The sequence below is a fragment of the Cyanistes caeruleus genome, chromosome 1 (assembly GCF_971803275.1).
Source record: "Cyanistes caeruleus chromosome 1, bCyaCae1.hap1.1, whole genome shotgun sequence".
Lineage (NCBI taxonomy): Eukaryota > Metazoa > Chordata > Aves > Passeriformes > Paridae > Cyanistes > Cyanistes caeruleus.
Genome location: NC_141701.1, coordinates 51,094,969 through 51,113,538, shown reverse-complemented (window position 1 = coordinate 51,113,538; position 18,570 = coordinate 51,094,969). Strand labels below are relative to the sequence as shown.

The 18,570-nt window shown below is 37.2% G+C and overlaps 1 protein-coding gene and 1 long non-coding RNA gene across 24 annotated transcripts in view; one reads left to right on the top strand and one right to left on the bottom strand.

Annotated features, from left to right (window-relative positions):
• Positions 1–18,570, bottom strand: part of PTPRM (protein tyrosine phosphatase receptor type M) — a 440,472-nt gene that overhangs the window by 123,106 nt on the left and 298,796 nt on the right. The window lies entirely within an intron of this gene.
• On the top strand, positions 5,853–9,454 carry LOC147655500 (uncharacterized). Its single transcript, XR_015287876.1, has 2 exons — positions 5,853–7,830; positions 7,901–9,454. It is a non-coding gene; the product is annotated as an uncharacterized LOC147655500 (long non-coding RNA).

Sequence of the window (18,570 nt, the reverse complement as noted above, 5' to 3'; positions counted from 1 at the left end):
ACACATACAGATATGGCAGCACAGTCACATGAAGACCACCTATAGCTAGGAAGAACTTTATGTCTCTGTCAACTAATAACTTGGAGATAATAAGAACCATATAAATTAGAGGTCCATGCTGCCATGAAGAAAACCATTTCCTGTAAAGTGTATGAGCTGGCAGTAGTCAAATATGGACCAAAAGTGGTCAATGTATGGACCAAACTTCAGAGCAGAGGAAGCTTCCCAGTACATATAAATTTATGGAAGCAATTTTATGACATTATTATGGAGAAAGCGATTAGATTTGATGAGCCTTCAAGTCTGAAGATCCTACATTCTTAGAAATTTATGTGCTGTGATAATCAGAGTAGCAGGAGCAAAATTTTCATGCATTACATTGTGCACATGGTTTTTTACAGATTTATACAACTTGGCTAAGTAGAGATATCCCATATCAAGATGGAATGTGCAATTTTTCTGTACACAAAATTTTTGTGGCAGGATAGATTGTATATTCATCTGTTGGAATTCAGAGGGAACCAGTATTTGGCTATTAAATAACCATGCAAAATTGGTACATTTCAACAGTTTCTACACTAATACAAGTTATTTTCTTGATAAATCAAGAAAAATCCACCCGAGATGGGCCAAAACTTGACAGTACCTAACTAATAAAGAGGCAGTCAGTAACAGTAGAAAGCAGCTAGATCATAGATAACATACTAAACCTTCAGCTTGTGACTTAGCTTTCACTCATTGTCAACTATTTTTTCAACCAGGTTAAATTAAAAGAACCTAAATGAAGAGTATTTGAGTTAAATGGAGCTGCCCATCCTGGTTAGGTGGAGTAGCTTTACAAAGCAAGGGCAGATGCTACCTGTTTCACCCTGTACTTGCCTTGTCTGATTTATTCCAAACAGAAGACTTGCAGTAAGAAGTTAGGGAGTACAACCCTCCATGACAGATTTCAGCAGAAACATGTCTGATCTTTAGACAGATGTGAGTGCCAAAGACAGTAGCAAACATAAACAAGGTCTGAGTTAAGCAATGCTGATCACACCTAAGGGTCAAATTCAGTTCAGTTTGCTGCATAAGGATGTAATTTAATGTGGTACATCAAGGGACATGTTATGAACCCCTGCATCTCACAAAAACCTCGCACGAAAGGTAAGGGAATCTCTATTCTGAGAATGGATCATACTGTATCATACGAGAATATGATCTGTGTATCATTAATTTACAAAAAAACCAACAAGCCTCCCTCCCTCATTAAGTGCATGATAGGCTAAGAATTGCGTATTTACAATCACCACTGACTTTTTACTGAGCGTTACCCACCCTCTGCTGCCTGAGATAGAGTGTGAAGGGAGTTTGGTGATTTAGTGATACTGTAAAAAGGAAACCCAAAATGGAATCCAGCTGTAAGTGAACAGAATGAAGCACAGGAATGTGCTTCCTAAGCTGAAGCTTTGGTGTTTGGTCCTACTTCCAGAGTTTTGTGCCTGTATTAAAGGGCTAAAGCAGATTTGGGATGCATACAAAGATGTGATTAAGGCCTTCCATGACTAAGCTGGCTATTTTTTCACAGGAATCAAGGAAAAAGTTCCCTTACTCCTCCAGAAGCAGAATGAGAGTATCTTAGAAACAGAACAGAATTTTATTTCCATTGCCTGTGCAGTGGACAAAGATAATCTCAGCTAAGGCTGGTTGTAAAGGCTTTACTTCTAAGATACCTCATTCAGAACAGTTGGATCAATACATTTGGATGTATTTTTCTGCTTTCACAGTGGAAAACTAACATAAAATTGACTTAACTGGGTAGTTAAGTCCAGTTAATGGCTAGTTTGAATCTCCAAAGCATCACAAAGCAGTTGGAGTATACTAGTGACTCTGGCATTTGCAGTTTTATTTTGTCTTTAATAGAAACATTCTAATGAGGTTCTCGTATGTCTGTCTTGAAGTATTTTGGGATAAATTTATGATGTTGAATTGGATTTTCTGATTAAAAAAAAATCCAATTAACAAATAAAATGCATTTTCTCCTGTGAAGCCTTTTTTCCCCCCAATAAAATTACACAGTTCATATTTTACATAGTTAATATGTACACAAGGTATCTAGGTTTTTTAATTTATAATTTTCTTCTTTTTTTTTTTTTTTCCCCACCTCTTCACACCAACTGCAGGAGCAAGCAGCTATTTTTTTCAGATCCTGCAATTTAATGTTGAAGAAAATATCAGGTGCTCGATTATGAAGTCTGGGGATTCAGATATAAAATGGAAAATGGTTTCTCATATGTATAATTAAGAGATGGTCAAAAATATCCCTTAAAAGAGGATTTATTTTAAAAGTTGCTTGAGATATGTATTTTATTTTAAATAGGGCAGTTTTTAAAGGTCAGTGAATGTTGGTCTTTAATAGGTTTATAGCAACTGGGGGCAAACTGCAGAGGCAGGTCAAGATGCAGGAAATCTGCAGCACAGTCGGGATGATGGACCCTGAAAACATTTTGTGACATGTCTGCTTACATAATGCACTGCCATGCAAGGGTCATTTGCAAATTAAAAGCATGAAAATGCTGATGCTACTCAAAACCTATTAGCAGAACCACAAGACAGCATGTGGCTCAATTAATCTTGTGAACTCGGCATTAACATATTACTAGATCACAATGTAGATTACACATTTATGAGCATATCAACAACCAATGCTGAGTAAAGTATGCCCTGGAGGACCTCTGAGTGTAATTTTCTTCTTCAAATAAAAACAAAGATTTCAGAGCAATGGCCAGTAGCACCTCCAGGCTCAACAAGAAATAATGTGATCATATTATTTCAAATTGCCACAAATGGCTGCTTCAGAATTCTATCTCCAGTTTCAAATTAAGCCTATGATTACAACGATTAAAAAAGAGAATCTATCTACAAGGAATTATTCAAGGCATTTGGGATTTAACATTTACCATGAACACATGATGATATGTTGTTGATCACTGAAGGAAAGCTTACCAATATATACATGTGCTATTTAAATGGTCGTTACATTCTAAATTAAACAAACACTGATGACATCCTGAATTTCATGGTTGAGTCCTGTGATTTCTCACATTGTCTGTAAGATTGGTACTGCCTAATAATACTTTCCAACTTTACTGTGGATTAGTGAGATACTGAACAGATGGGTAACTATCAAATCAAAGGCTGAGAAGGAACAGAATGTATGAGCCTCGGATCTTAGATCATGCTCGATACAATCTTGATATAATATTCTCAATACACCTCAGTGCAAAGATACAGTAACTCTTTCTTGCTCTAAGGTGATTATCACTCATTTTTCTTCACTGTTTTTTGGATTAAAGAGCCTCTGTGCACAACATAACTGCTTTGGGAGTGGGTCACTGAAAAGCTGACATTCAGCCTGCCTTGGAACATAGACCCACCTGAGAGTTTCCAGGTCCACAGCCACCAAAAGCCCCAAGATCCGCCCAACAATATTCATCTGACAGTGAACATGACAAACACACCACCTGCTCTGTATGCACATCTCAGCAGTGATGCAATGGACTTACTGCACAGGGAACAATCATGCTCAGTGTTTAGAGAAACCTTCAGGCAGCCAAACCAGCCATGAGACAGATTTGCTAGTGTCAGAGAGTCTGACACAATTTCGAGCACAGAAATTTTGTCTTGTCCTTACTCCAGTTTGGCACTAGATGACCACAGAGTACCTATGATGCTCTTCCATCCAGAACTGATAACAACTACAGGTGAAAGAGAAGGCTTGGAAACAATTTTAGGATCTTGTCTTCTTGTGCCTATCTTGAAAAACTGTACTGAATTGAAGCAGTAGAATTCCTTTCACTCTTCATGAAACCAAGTTTCATGGAAAGAGAAGATGAAAAGATCTGGGTCTGGAGCCCCATAGTACATGCTCCTTCAAATGTTGCCAGCATGGCTCATTCTGGAGGAGACCTCAGGATACATCCGGTCCAGAACCATGGGGATGAAAAGATGTTCTTTACAGCACACTTTTACAAAAGTTTCCTTGAACACATACAGAGGACTTGCTGAATAACTGCAACACAACTGATAAGATTTTTCACATTTCATTCAGTGAAGAAGCTCCACGTAACTCAGCTGTGAACTGATGACACAGCCTCATCATCCAATAAAAAAAAGAGAGGCAGTAAAGGTTAAAGGTACTGTTCATGAAGGATAAGCTTATTTTTTTTTTTTTTTAAATTCTTTTCATTCTGAAGGACAAAAAGTTGCTGAGGTTATTTCCTACTTTATTTCTAAGTATCTTAAGATGTTCTGCTTACAAAATACATATCACAGCTGCTCCTACTTTTTGTCAGGATGATTTACTATGCCAGATTCCAAACACCTGCGATTGCTCTATCAAATGCATTTCTGAATATAACAGGACATTCTGCTAGAATGGACCCAAAGATTTCCATATGATGATGTGATGTGGGGATAAGTGTCATCAGACCAGCTGTCCTCACAAGGTTCCTTCCAACTTAAATTATTCTGTAAGCCTGTATCTGCTTACCTACTGATACTTCTAATGTCCAGAATAGCCCAAACTTATCAAAGAAATGGCTACAAGTAAACAAAGAATTATAAAAAGGCCAATCATGAGTTTCACTGCTTCTCTCTAGAGGTCTGAATAGATGGTAGAAATTTGTACATAGCTGGTACCTCAGACACAGGGGATCAAAAAACTCAGAAAAAAAAATTCACATCATCTGTTAACTACAAACAAATGCCTGTGCCATTTTTAGGCTGAGTAGACAAGAAACAATTCCTCTGCTGCAATCACAGCAAAGAAACAAGGCCTACTAAATAACCATTGCTACTTCAGAGAAGTCAAGGTATTCCTGTTCACAAAGCAGTTGGTGTATATTGTTTCCATCATATTGTGTCCTTGTAGTTCATAACAGAACAGACAGAAAGCATTCTGCTTTTGCTTGCTTACTTGCTAATAGGACAGGTGCTAATTGTGGCATTACCTAAGTTTATGAAACATCATAAATTGATTTGTTTCGGATTTCTCTTTTTTTTTGATGTTCATCTGCTAACATTCAACTCCATTATTAAAAATTTGGTTTCTACTTGGCTGGCATAAAAAATATGAACATATTTGATGTGAAAATACCATTTACACAACTGATCTTCAAATAATTAGCTGTTTTCCAAGCAACAGAAAAATAATCTCTGTGAAAACACACTGCAGCTTTGCCGTATCACCAAGTGTTGTGAATGTCTCCAAAGTGAGGGGTTTAGCAAACAGAAAGGACAAAAATTGAGGGCTAAGTCCAGCTGAAAGATAAGATACAGCCACCTGACTTTAGAAATTGCCTGTTAACTGCCAACTGTGTAATGAGTAAGTATCAGGTGAACATGAAGTTGCTGACAGTTATGGAGAGAAAAACAGTTGTGTCAAAACAAACAGGTACTACAGAACTGACATTCTGTTCATGGATTTAGCTTTTCTGCAGTTTACCAGGTCTCTTCAGAAAGATGGTATATTTCTTTGCTAGAAGTAACCTACCAAATGCCTGCCTACATACCTGCCTGAATGCGAGGTTTGTCTGCAGTTCTGATTTATCTTAGATCTGTTTGGTATAATTGCTTATGTGAGAGCAATCATTAGGTGCCTGGAAGAGCTCTGCATCTATCTGAATGGAGCAGAAGGGAAGAACCTTCACAAGTAAGCGAGGTACAGTACTGATAGTCAAGAGTTCTCTGTCCTAGATGCTCTTATATTTGGATGAAGGTTGAGCATTGAATAAATAAAGTGCAATATGTACAAGCCACACACACATGAAAAAGATTATCTGATGGCTGAGGGACACATTCAGCTAAAGTTTTTTTTTTGTTTGTTTGTTTGTTTGTTTTTTTTTTTGTTGTTGTTGTGTGTGAAAAACAGACCAAGATACAGGATTAGCTTATCATGTTCTTTGTGAGACATCACTCTTTTAAAAATCTTTCATGAAATTTCTTCCTGAAATGCAGCCTTCTATACTGCTGCATCAACTCTACTTCTGGAAGCCCATTAATCTATTGCACTTTTAACCTTGTTATTGCATGTAACCAAGTAAAGGTAAGAAAAATTAATTTTCTGAAAATTAACGTTATCTTCAACACAAGGGCCACTGAAAGGCCCAAAATACAGTGTTCTTTCCTTTTCTTATGGCTACAGTGTCATTTTATTGGGAACTACTCTTCCTTCTTGCTCCTTGTAAACTCATTTAACACCAGAAAATGCCACAAGATTATCGTTTTTTACCATTGTTTTTCCATGTTGATGTGAAAATGCCATTTCCTTTAACATTCCACATGTTGCCAAGAATGAAAAAAGATTTTGAGGCCTGGTTCAGTACAGAGTATCAGTATTCACATGCACATTTCTGGCAGAATTTGCTGCAAAATTATGGGTTGGTTTAATGCTATGGAATAGAAAAATGGCAGCTGCTTCTGCTACAATAAAGGGTAGAAAAAATTCCAGCTGTGGATATGCAATCCCTCTTTCAGTGTAATACAAGAAGTGATATTTCCTATGACTAAATGCAATGTGCAACTTTGGCTTGTTTCACTCTAATCTCATGTTTTCAGCTACTTAACTTTCTTCAGGATTGAAAAAAACAGATGCTCAATGCACCACTCCCACAAACAAAAGTATCCATGGAATAATTAATGAAAGCTGTGTAATTTCTTTTTTTCTGTTTGTGAATCAACCCGTAATTTCAATCTCTTCTGATTTCTGTATAAACATTTATTTTTAGCTTCAGAGATGAAAAGCTGACTGGCTTGGTAAAGAGACATTCAAAAGAAATAAGGCATAGGAAAATTTAATAGCTATTAGATATAAGCATAAAAATGCCATCTGTATATAAACTCCAACCAGCATATAAGAAAAAAAAAATGCAGCTGACATGTTTAAATGTCTATATTTCACTGGTAAATTAGCTACTGTAGGAATTTTCCAGTACTAGTAATAAAAGATATGACACTGTCTTGTAGTGGAGCTGATAGACGATGAAGGAAACATAACACAGTCCTGTTGCCTTAGATTTGCAAAGACAGAATTTAGTAACAGAATGTCTTGTTGCATTATGTTACAGACTTAACCACCAAGAGCTGCAACTTCAAATCTGAGCCATCCTGAAGCTTCTGTGGACCCCTGCCACCTCCTTCAAAGCTTTTTATGCCTTATATGGAAAAAGGGCGAGTTTCATTATTACAGCAAGCCACAACAGGTGACAGGTCTCACGTTCCTGCCGTACCCATCTCCTCTCCAGCAATACTAGAAGGATGACTGTCTGGCACAAGATTGTGACAAGGTGTGTGGATATTGACTCCAGAGAGGAGAAGGATCACAGTTATTTCTCCTCCCACAGAGTACCTCTGCTTCTGTATCACCAAAAATTACAGTCCATGTGGTACCAGCTAATTATTTTTCTGGTTGAATGGGTACGTGTGGATGTTAGGCTTTAAGAGAAATTTGTCAGCAGCTGAGGCACTGTCAGAGGAGGATTTTCAGTGCTTTCCTTTCTACTGGAAGTGCTACCTCTGTCTCACGGATATTTTCTTTCACTGTTTTGCCTCCTGGGACATTTCCTTAGCTATTCCTTTTGGGGGCACATTTGTTCCTTGATGAAGCATACAGCTGTGTCCCAGCTTAAGGCTAAACTGAGGAAATCAGGATTCCTCATTAGTCCCACTAGCCTGGGTGCATACCCTGACTTCATTCTGGCTCTCAGGTGAAACTGACAAAGATGATCCCAAAGTCCAGAGGGTTTGGGATTCAAATTAACCAGCATACTCCAAAAACTAGAGCATATGGTATCCATCTGTCTTGCAGAGGTGCTCCTGCAAGAAAGACTTAGTGGCCAAGGATGCACTGGTCCTGCAGGAAAGCATCAGAATGTGAGTGGGATGGCACAGCCCATTGGCTGTTACTGGTTCACAGTCATTTGTCTCATGTCTTACTTTCTGGTGTCCTTGTGCTGCTTCAGTTGTCTCCTGTAGTAAAGATGTGGAGCTGTAATTGCCTCACATCTTGAGACTTGTTACAAGCAGAGTGAAACACCATGAGGCACCCTAGCATCAGCTTCCAAATTTTCTTCTCAAAAAGTTTACTTGAGCTACAAGACAGCCAGGTGGAGAGCTGAACTGCTCACTTTTTAAAGATCATCCATGCAGAGATACTGACTAATACAGTAGTTTAGTAGACTAAAGCCTGTTTGAAGATGAGGAGATGAGGTCATAGCAGGCCATGAGCGCTTCTGCAGTCAAGTTTTATATAGCTTGTTACATCATCTTAAGCCTATGAAAAGCCCACTTCAGGATGAGAGAGTGAACATCACTCATACTGCATTACTTCTGCAATATTCTGTAATAATGATCTTATTAGAGAAAAACACAGGACTATATCAGCCCCCTTAATTTTGAAAGCTGGTATACGTGGATTATCATCAAAACGTTGGCAACTAGATGTTAGTAAGAATTCATCCAAAAAATGTCTCCAAGTCCCTTCTTCAAAGCTTGATAAAAATCCACAGCTCAAAATCAACAAACTCCAAGAAAAGAAAGGCTCCAAGGAGGCACTTATTTACTAGGTATTGGGACAAAAACCTGATGAAGTTTATTATGCAGAGCACATGTACACACACACTTACAGAGCTTCAGATTACAGCTTGAATAGAGGGACAGAGGTATGAAATACCTGATGTCAGTACTCTGGCACTTCACTTCCTTTGCTTCTGATACACCCTCAAATGATATAAAAATAGACTTGCATTACTTTCTGACATGACCAAGGTTCTTCAGTTTTGATCTACATACAACTACATTAATAATAGATTAAGGGCTGCTATCAAAGCATGATCACATGCTCCAAAAGGAAAAAAGTACAAAGTACAGCTGTCAAATCACTCTCACTAGCTAAAGCAAGGGCAAACTAACTGCATTGGAACTTCTAGGCCATTTGCTGGTCTATTCAACCTCTCTTTAACATTTCATTCCTGACTTGCATGCACATGACACAAACTAGCATTCTCCTTCTTACTGACCTTGGACAGATAAGGAAAGCAAAGACTTTTTTTTTCTGTGAAGATGACAGTATCATTGCAGGACATAATTCAATAAAGCAAGTGCCTGCAGAGAGCAGGAGAAACTGTGACATTAATATTTTGTTAGTTGATACTGAAAAACTAGCATGTGACAGGTTTAGTTAGTATCTCAATTCAATTTCTCAAGGATTACTCAAAATTGAGGGGATGATATCACTCCATAATGCAAAAACTCTAAGTAACCCTTCAACTATTTATTGTTTCCTTGCTAACTACACCACTGTCTTAAATATGCAAACTAGTCTGTTTAGCCTGATTTTTAAAATAGCTGTTTTGATTTATTTCTGATAAGCATCCAACAGCAAAACAATCAACAAATAAAGACAGTCCTTCACTGTCTTTCCTTTGCCAGAGTTCACTGTAAAGTCTGCAATGTGGACATTTGTTGCTAAAGGACACAAAATGATTCACACTAACGCCTCTCAGTGTCAGAACAGAAAAAACAGTGCCTTTATTCTCTGACTCCAGTATTTATTGATTCTCAAAAATGACCAGGGATAATTAAGTTACCACCTTCTCAAGCACACTGGTCATGAGAAATGTCCATCAAAAGACGTTTCTTAGAAGGAATGTGATAAACAACTTATGTTTACAGGACTTGCATGGGAAAGTAACTAAAACTATGAAAACATTATCAGAAGGCTTTAATTTTTCAGGGTGACAGACATTACTCAACACCAATGAGAAACCAAGTGCATAGAACTTAGTAAAATTATAACAAATGGCTAAAATATGCATGGAGAGCCACTTTGTCACATGAATATTTACAGAAAAGCACAGAATTGTGAGGGCTGGGAAAGACCTCTAAGATCATCAAGTCCGATGGTAAAATCCTTAATCACAGGTACTCTGGATGGCAGTGAGGTATGGGGAAGATGAAGACAGATCAACTTAGCTCTAAACTTTTGGTGACTCCTCAGCAGTCATGAACCAGGACAGTGACCTTTCCTGCTGAGTTTTGTTCCTTGTTAGCTACTCCAATATATACACTTTTCTTGGCTCTCAGATGATGCAAGACAGAAAAGCATTTCCTTCAAAGGAAATTCACAAGTACCAAAATAACATCAAGTGACTCTTCACAGTGTATTACAACTTCTTGGACTACTGCAATTTCTCACTCATATTAAAAAAAACCTTTGAAAAAGAGAACTGATGTGAGTATAAAGTCTAGATTCTCCATGAGTAACCAAGTACAAGAGATATATTGTGAAAATCATATCCTATAAATTAAGCCTAGATTTCAGTAGACTCTGGCAGGACACAGCAGAAGAAAAATCCATTCTCCCCAGAAAGTCAACAAAATGAAAATAAACCCAACTTTAAAAAGGGAGAAACATATGACCAAAATTTTAACCTGTTGTCAATATTTTTAACCCACTAGGCAATAATGTAATCATAGGAAACACATGAGATTAAATTACACGGAAAACAACACTTCTCAGATGAACCTGCTTACCACAGAAGAAGAAAACACTGACAAACCTGATAGGATATTAAATGGAATGAGCACTAGAACCAGAGTAGGCATTTATTGTGTTGCTAAAAAACAATGTGGGTCAAAAATAAAAGGAAAATAAGTTTTAATACTTGCATCCTGTATTAAGGATGTGCATTGTTTTGTAAATAATCAGAATGGCAGTTAAATGCAGAGTTCATAGCTGAAAGTGAAAGATGTGATTAACCAAGAGTAGTGTGTCTTGGAGTGCTTGTAGTGGACAGTAATCTTTCATTTATCATTGAGGTTAATTTCCATTTCTAAGGGTCACTAACTTAATCATATTTGCTTGAGTTAATGCTGATCCCATAGCAAAAAAAAAAAAAAAAAAAAAAGTAATGCCTGTCTGAATGGAGCTAATTTAATCATATGACCTTTTCCATCTTATTTTCACCCTATGGCTATATGATGTCTTCTAACCAGATAGCAAATTACTGAACTTTAAGTGGCATAGTATGCTTAGCTAATTTGTTCATACATTTCTGGAAATTATGAGATGTTAATTAGTGCATTATGCTGTTTTACTGTTTCCATACATTTATCAAAAGGAATCTACTATTGCAGTATCTGGGCTTTACATAAAGATAATTTCCTTTGTCAATAGAGTAATCCAAGTGCTGAAGAGTTCAAGCACTAAATCTTAGATGCTGATTATTCCTACTGTGGAAAAGGCAGCTCTGCAGCCACTGAAGTGTCAAAGCAGCTAGGGTTGGGGAAAACGCATTACACCTCCCCTGATGCTTTAGCAAGGGCTACTCCTAAGAGAACATGTGTTGGTAACCCTGACTGAGCTGGTGATGTCTCCATCACTGATTTTCAGGTACTAACTCTAAATTCTCAGTTTAGAAACACAAAGACCAGATCTTCTAAAACCCAAGTGATGGTAAAGGAAGTATGAAGCACTTCGCCTCTCTATCAGACCTCTGATAACTCTGATACCACTGCTTTGCCAAAGTTAATAGCAATCAAAATGTAATTAATGTGGAGAATACGACACCCAAAGAACTTTCATCAGCACTGGTAGCAGACACCAGACCTCTTGACTCCTCTGCTCCTTCCATGACCTATTTGGAAACTTTTTATAAAATCAATTGCTATTAGATTTTTATGTCAGGAAGTAGCCTATTGGAAAGAAGTGAACAACAGAATTTCTGGAAGGGTAACTTCAAACAATTGCAAAACTACAGACTGAATACTGGTCTGAAAGGTTCTGCAGAAGTATTAAAATTACAAAACCTCTGGAAATTGGGGGGAAATTGCAGGGCAAAGGCAGACTTTCACTGAACAGCCAAGTTTGATATCTGCCACCACAGCTCCATCACTCTTCAGTTCATTTCTCTTATAATGAACGCCAGTAGTAATGGCAATATTTACAAATCATCAAAACTTGCTTTAATCAGCTATTATTTAGATATGAGAGACAGCAATAATATTCATGGTGACTTTATTGCCTTACCAGAACTGTATCTCTCTTTGTATTTAATAGAAAAAATTTACAACTGTGCCATGGATACTTTCCAGAAGTTAGTATGTAGGACAAAATAAATGTCCCCTATGAAATCAAATCTACATTCTACTCATGTATGCCTTGCAGCATCACATATTTATATGAAACACAGTAAACCAGCTAATTTATTACAAAACACAAGACAGTGATTTATTGGTCTTTTGTCATGCTGCTAGAAAATCTGGAGTCTCTTGAATTTTAGTCTCATATAGTTATGTTTTGCTACACCCTAGCAATTCTGTCCAGTTGAATGTTGCACCTGATTCCATGCTGAACACAACCCTCTAATAATCAGGCACAGAAAAGATGGATCCCTTTTCTTTAACCTTTAATTAGTACTTAGCTACATTACACATGCTGAGGGCAAGATTAGCCATAAATGCTTCCAGGGGCACTGTACACTTACTAGTAACCTCTGCACGTAGAAAATATGTATTTCACTCAGAACCAGCAAGTGGAAAAATATGTAGCAGAGAGGGTTGGACAGCATATAATTAAAGTTGCTTTGCATATTAGGTGAGCAGCTAAAGTAGAAGCCATCACTCTCTGTCTGCAAAGCACCCCCCAAGGTTGCTGCAGCAGAACCACAGAGCTTTGCAACACCAGGTAGATACAGGCTGCACTTGTCCAGTGAAAAACAGGCTTTGTCTTCTGGCAGGGCTGAGACATCCAAATACATCCAAATACAGGATCAATTTCTGAGTGGTGCTGGAGTCAACAGGAACTGAGGCTATTCAGCACTTAAAGGAATTCACACAGCAGGCTATCAGAACAGGCCTTGTTTTAGCTGTTTTATGCAATCAAATTTAAGTGGTTATGCTGAGGTTTGATGTTGGCTTTATCATTCCAGGATTTTAATGCAGTGAAGCTTTCCACTGACTAGTCAAATTACTAGATATAATATATGATATTTTCTTTAAGGATATGATTTTAGGGAGCATGCTGGTTTCATTACACTATATAGTGGGGGAAAAAATATACTTATAATCTTAAAAATCTCATCTAATACAAAGCAATCACACCCCAAACAACTAAAGCAGTGTGTTCTACTGAACCTTTCAGAGTTTTTTTCACGCTTATGTCAGCATGTAAAACTGAATACATCATCATGGACTCAAGCTAACTCAAGCTGAGTGTTTCCTGTGAACAACACTTTCTACTCTTAGACTCCCTGTCACTGGAAAGTCAGCTAATAGTCATGCTTAGAAATTAATTTATTTCAGGTATGCTGTAAGAACCATAATATGCCATAAATCCTTTTGCCCTGTCTGCATTTACTGAATTTGCCTTAATTATACTGTTGCCTAATTATGAAGCTTGGTCTAGAGGGGAACTTGCAAGAAGCAATGGTGCAGAAAGCAGAGGACAGTTTATTCCACTTCATGGATTTACAACTTTCTGCTACTGCAAACCATTTGGAACAGACTCTATTTGTGAGGTCATTAACATGTAAACAGTGTCACACTGAAGACGCATGGCAATGACCTACCATGCTAATGAAAAGTGATATTGAGTTTGCTAATTCAGATAAGGGTACACAGATTGCCTTTTCTCTAATGTGCAAGGGCCTGTCACAGAAATAAATGCATGGTCCTTGTTGCAATTAATTTGATTCTTGTTCTTTTAAAGCTTTACTTGTAGATTTAATTAAAGCTTTCATGCAGCACACACTTTCAGGAAGTATCTATGTTTAATGGCTTTTTCTCCTAAATTAAAGAAACGAGTGAATGTTAAGATTCAAAGAAGAACAAGAGAGAATAAAATGAAGAGCAGTACTTAATACAGTAAGCATTACCTTGTTTGGACATAAGCAAATATGCAGTATTTATATACATTTCTTAAAATTAGTGTTGCATTTCACTTTCATGGTGAAATAATTTTCAGTTGCTTAAGATAATTTTTTTCATTTTTGAATATAAAATATTGCCTGCTATGTTTCACCCTGGAGGTGAATTTTATTTTAAAAGCTGATATCGGTTTTTAGATAGGAAAAAAGTAAACAAATAAAAACAGTGTATGGTTTTTACAAAAAAAAAAAAGAAAATCCCCAATTATACAAAACAATCCCCAATGCAATGCAATGTAAAAAACAATTTTACAAAAACAATCCCCAGTGCAAAAATCCCCAGTGCAAATGCAGAGCACAGAGAATGAAAATAAGGCAATTCTAAAGAAATATTTTTCAGGGTGTGACAGACATTATATTATCTGGGGCAGGGGTAAAGAAAAATGTGATAAAGAATAGGAGTAAGTAAAAGAAGGAGCAGAGTAAGAAGAGGAACAGATGAAAAAGTAAATGACCAGGAGAACAAGGAGGCAGGCTTAAGAGCTGGGCACATTAGTATTGAAAAAGAAGTTGGAAGGAAGACAAAAATAGTTGGGTCTAAGGAGCAAGTTAGTATAATAAATTTTGGACAGAGGAATAGACGACAATTCCATGAATGCTCAGTGCTACTGCCTCAGAATAGGTTTATGATGCTTTGGATTCCATCAAAAGGCAGTTGAAACTGTATTTACCTATTAATAAAAAATATGGTCTCTGTTCTTGCTGGGAGCATGTATTAGGACTCAATATGCAACCCATGAATTCTGCTCTCTATTTAATTATTTTTAGAGCACGGAGTAGGTGATCCCATTGGTTTACTAACACTCTTATAAGTTTCTCTTCTTTTGTTAGTTTAAATTATCTTATATAATCTTAGTCATATAAAAGTGCAGTAATAGTGCTTACACTATGTGTGCAAGCAGAAAGGAAAGTCCTTCTGCCAGTAACATCTGGATGTTATAACATCCAGGAAGAGATGGACAGGGTCCAAGGAACAGAGCTGTAATCCACCATGTATCATAAACATGACGATCTGACCTGAAAAAGTCACTGAATACAAAGAATTCAGTATTTCATCTGCTTTTGAAAATACACCATAAGCCACGAACTTAGTTGATCTGAAGTGACCTTTCCACTGACAATTTCCAAATAGGACCATAAATGGTAAAATACTAGCCCTTATACCAAAAATGTACGCAAAAACTGTTGCTGCAGCAAATAATGTAAATTTCATTATTACACTCAATAAGAACATGTTTATTAAATCCATATCAGAAGATTTTATTTTGGGCTACTGATGTCAACACAGGAGGAAAGAACGCTATCACTTTGAAACAGGAGGTGTAGAGTAGCACAACTGCCCTGAAACAGCTGATTCGCTCATTCCTGTTCAACTGTGAAATGCACAGGCTGGCAAATGTTTTGCTTTGCCTTTTCTTCAGACAAGACACATGCCTCTGGTAGTTCCAAATTTTGCTTTTATGATCAGAGGAATCAGGGAATGGGAATGAAGGGGAGAAGCTACCTTCCCTCTGCAGGTGAACTGAGTATAATGAAGACACCCCCAGACATTTGCTTCAATCCCTCACTGAGGGATCTCAGTTCAAATGCAGAAACAGCCCTGAACTTCAGCAACTAAAAAGTAAAATAAATGTGCATCTTTATGTTCACCAGCTCAGTGCTCACAGGAGCAGATATTTCACAGCATAAGCCCTACAACACCCTGCTCAGCTCAAACTACTGCTTCTTTTTATTTGGATCACTGTGTCAGACTGGCACAGGAACTGACAGAATTGTGCAAGACTTTCTTGACCTATAGTCTCATAGATTTCTCTCTGTAGCAAACACTAAATAAATAAATAAATAAATGTTACAGACTAATAATAATAATAATAATAATAATAGCAGTAATAACAAATCCTTTCTTGCACATTTATAAATGAAATAGAGTCATGATTCTAACATACTATGGTAAGTCTCATAAAAGATATATTCTTTTGCAGCAGGGTGTCTGGCTGAAGAAATGCCAGGCAGGCTTTGCTAGATATGCTAGCACACAGCACAGTCCATTCTTCTGGTTCCTTGCTTGATTATCTTTTGTGATGTTCAGCTTCAAAGTTGATGCAATCTTCCCAGCTACACTTTGCAAGTGCAATATTGCACTGGAATTAGGAAGGAAAATCCTTGCACAGACGCTCAAGTGGAAACAGAAGGTGAGTCATCAGGAACAGAAGAAGAAAGCACCTGAGATATGGTTCCTTATCCTCTCATGGCAGAAATAGGTAATCAGTGCAGGAAATGACAGATAAGTGACAGAAAAGAAATTTGGAAATAAATGGTGATTTTGGTCATCTAGACATCACAGAAAGCAAATGACCATTGTTCTCCCCTTTGGGGATCTGTACTGTTCAAGGGAGCTTCAAGGTGTACTTTAGGTAAGAAAGGAAATGTAAAGGAGAAGTAGGAAAAGAAGCCAAGATTAGAACATTTTCTTTGTGAAATTAACACTCAGCAGTGATAGAGGTGGATCATCATTAACCTGACCATAACTGCTGCAGATAGGCTCAAAAAATTTATTTCAGGTGAAGCACCTCCCAGGGGATTCAGCAATAGAGACCAGATTTCAGATAACAAGCTCAAGAAAAAAAAATATCACTCAGTAGAAGCTGTCACAGTACTAATGACTACAACACCTCAGTGCCCTGTGCTGGCATCTCTCAACAGACATGAACATCTTGTTACAGTTGTTCTTGTCTGTACCACAGAAGTGACGAAGCCTGTGGCTTACTGGAGCTATGAAGTCTTAGGGTTAGATCCTTTGTATGACTTCTTCTACTCATTTTTCTTTATTTTCTGCTTGTCCTCCTTGAGACCAAGAGAAATACACTGCATCTTTCATCTTATTCCCTGTAGTCCCATCTTTTGCAGACATATTCTGTCAATCAGTTCAATATTTCATAATGCCATTTTGAAAACTAACACTTCAATCTTTCAGAAAAAATACAGGCCAACATAAATTATGAAGTGAGTTTTGGTCTTAATATGCAGCATAAGTTCTCTAGTTTCTGTTAACACATTTGCAATCACATAAAGTGTAATGGCAGGTTTGGCTTTTAGAGAAACTGAGTTTCCAACACCATTATTACCTTGTAAAATAAATACTAATACTAATAATAAATGAAATATGAAACTCATCTTCTTATTTGTGTATTTTAAATTGAAGTATTTAAAGTAATTTTTGAGCTATCTGTGTATACAGAAATGCAATTTCAGAGTAAAACCCACATAAATAAAGCAACGTTTTTTCCTGAGGGAAAAGTTTGAAACAAAGTGAATGAAAATGATTCACCTTATACTATCTTTGAAAGTATAATACAACAATGATGGCTGATAATGGCAAGATCTCAGTGCCTAGAATGACTGCTGTTGACAGCAAGCATGATTGATTTGGGAATAAAATTTTAAAGAAAGCTAAAACCCAATGTCAACAGGCTAATTGAAAATTTATTCAATACATGGTTTTAAAGAGGAGACAGGCCACCCTGGTAACAGTACCTCAACGAAAGTCACATGGGATGGCAACACAAATACTCAAATACAATGGTAACTTCTTAAATACACATAGCTGTCACTATAATTTCTTTCTCTCCCAAGTATATGGATCGTGTCTCAGTGTTATATATAATAAAGACAGGCTTTTAGGCTTATCCTACAAGAGAATATGGGTTCCACAGTTGCTAAAAGCAATCTCAGTATTCAATTCAAATCCCATATATTAGTTTAGAAAACAACACAAAGCTTTTAATAGCATGGAAAGAACAAAGACATCTCTAGGCTGCATAAGTATTTATTTTTTCTACAGTTACACTGTTTCCCTCACTAGATGTCTGGTACCTTCACCAAACAAATACTGTTCCATCTAAGGACGGAAAAACCTCCAAACCTCAGCTCATCTGCAAATTTATTGCTTGACACTAATGGAGCACAGACAGTAATTCGTGTTGTGGTTTAGGAATGGCATTCTCCAATTTAGTGTTCCCACTGAAAGCACTCCAAATCCAAGAGACACTCCTTCACTCCCAGCTCCCCTCTCTCTCCCCCTGTGGCAGGAAGGAAAGCAGGACTGGAGGCACAGAAGGCAAAGGTTGAGACAAGAGCAACTTACTGGAAACAGCAATGGGACAGGAAAACAAACAGTAACAGCAACAGTGCTAAGAAGAAAGGGGTACAAGAAAGAGGCAACACAAACATGCCCCTGAAAGCACCAGCCCCTCCCTCAAATGCTTCAGAAAGAACTAATAAAATTTAAAAAAATAATTACTTGCTGCTGGTCAGTGTGTTAAGGATTATTTACAATTTCTGTACAGTGAAATGGGAATGTAAGCCTCGGCTATAAAGCAATATAATCAGATCCAAAAGAATCAGAAGATACAAGGAATCAGTATAAGAAATAATGACTTTAGATAAATTTTAAAAAATTATGTCATATATTTTAATTAAAAATAAAATCCAAATTCTGATCCTTTTTGCTATCTGTGCATAAAAGCTAGATACTGCACATCTGTACACAAAGCATACAGCACGTAGCACAAAAATGTAGTTTATAGTGATTGAGTAGAACACC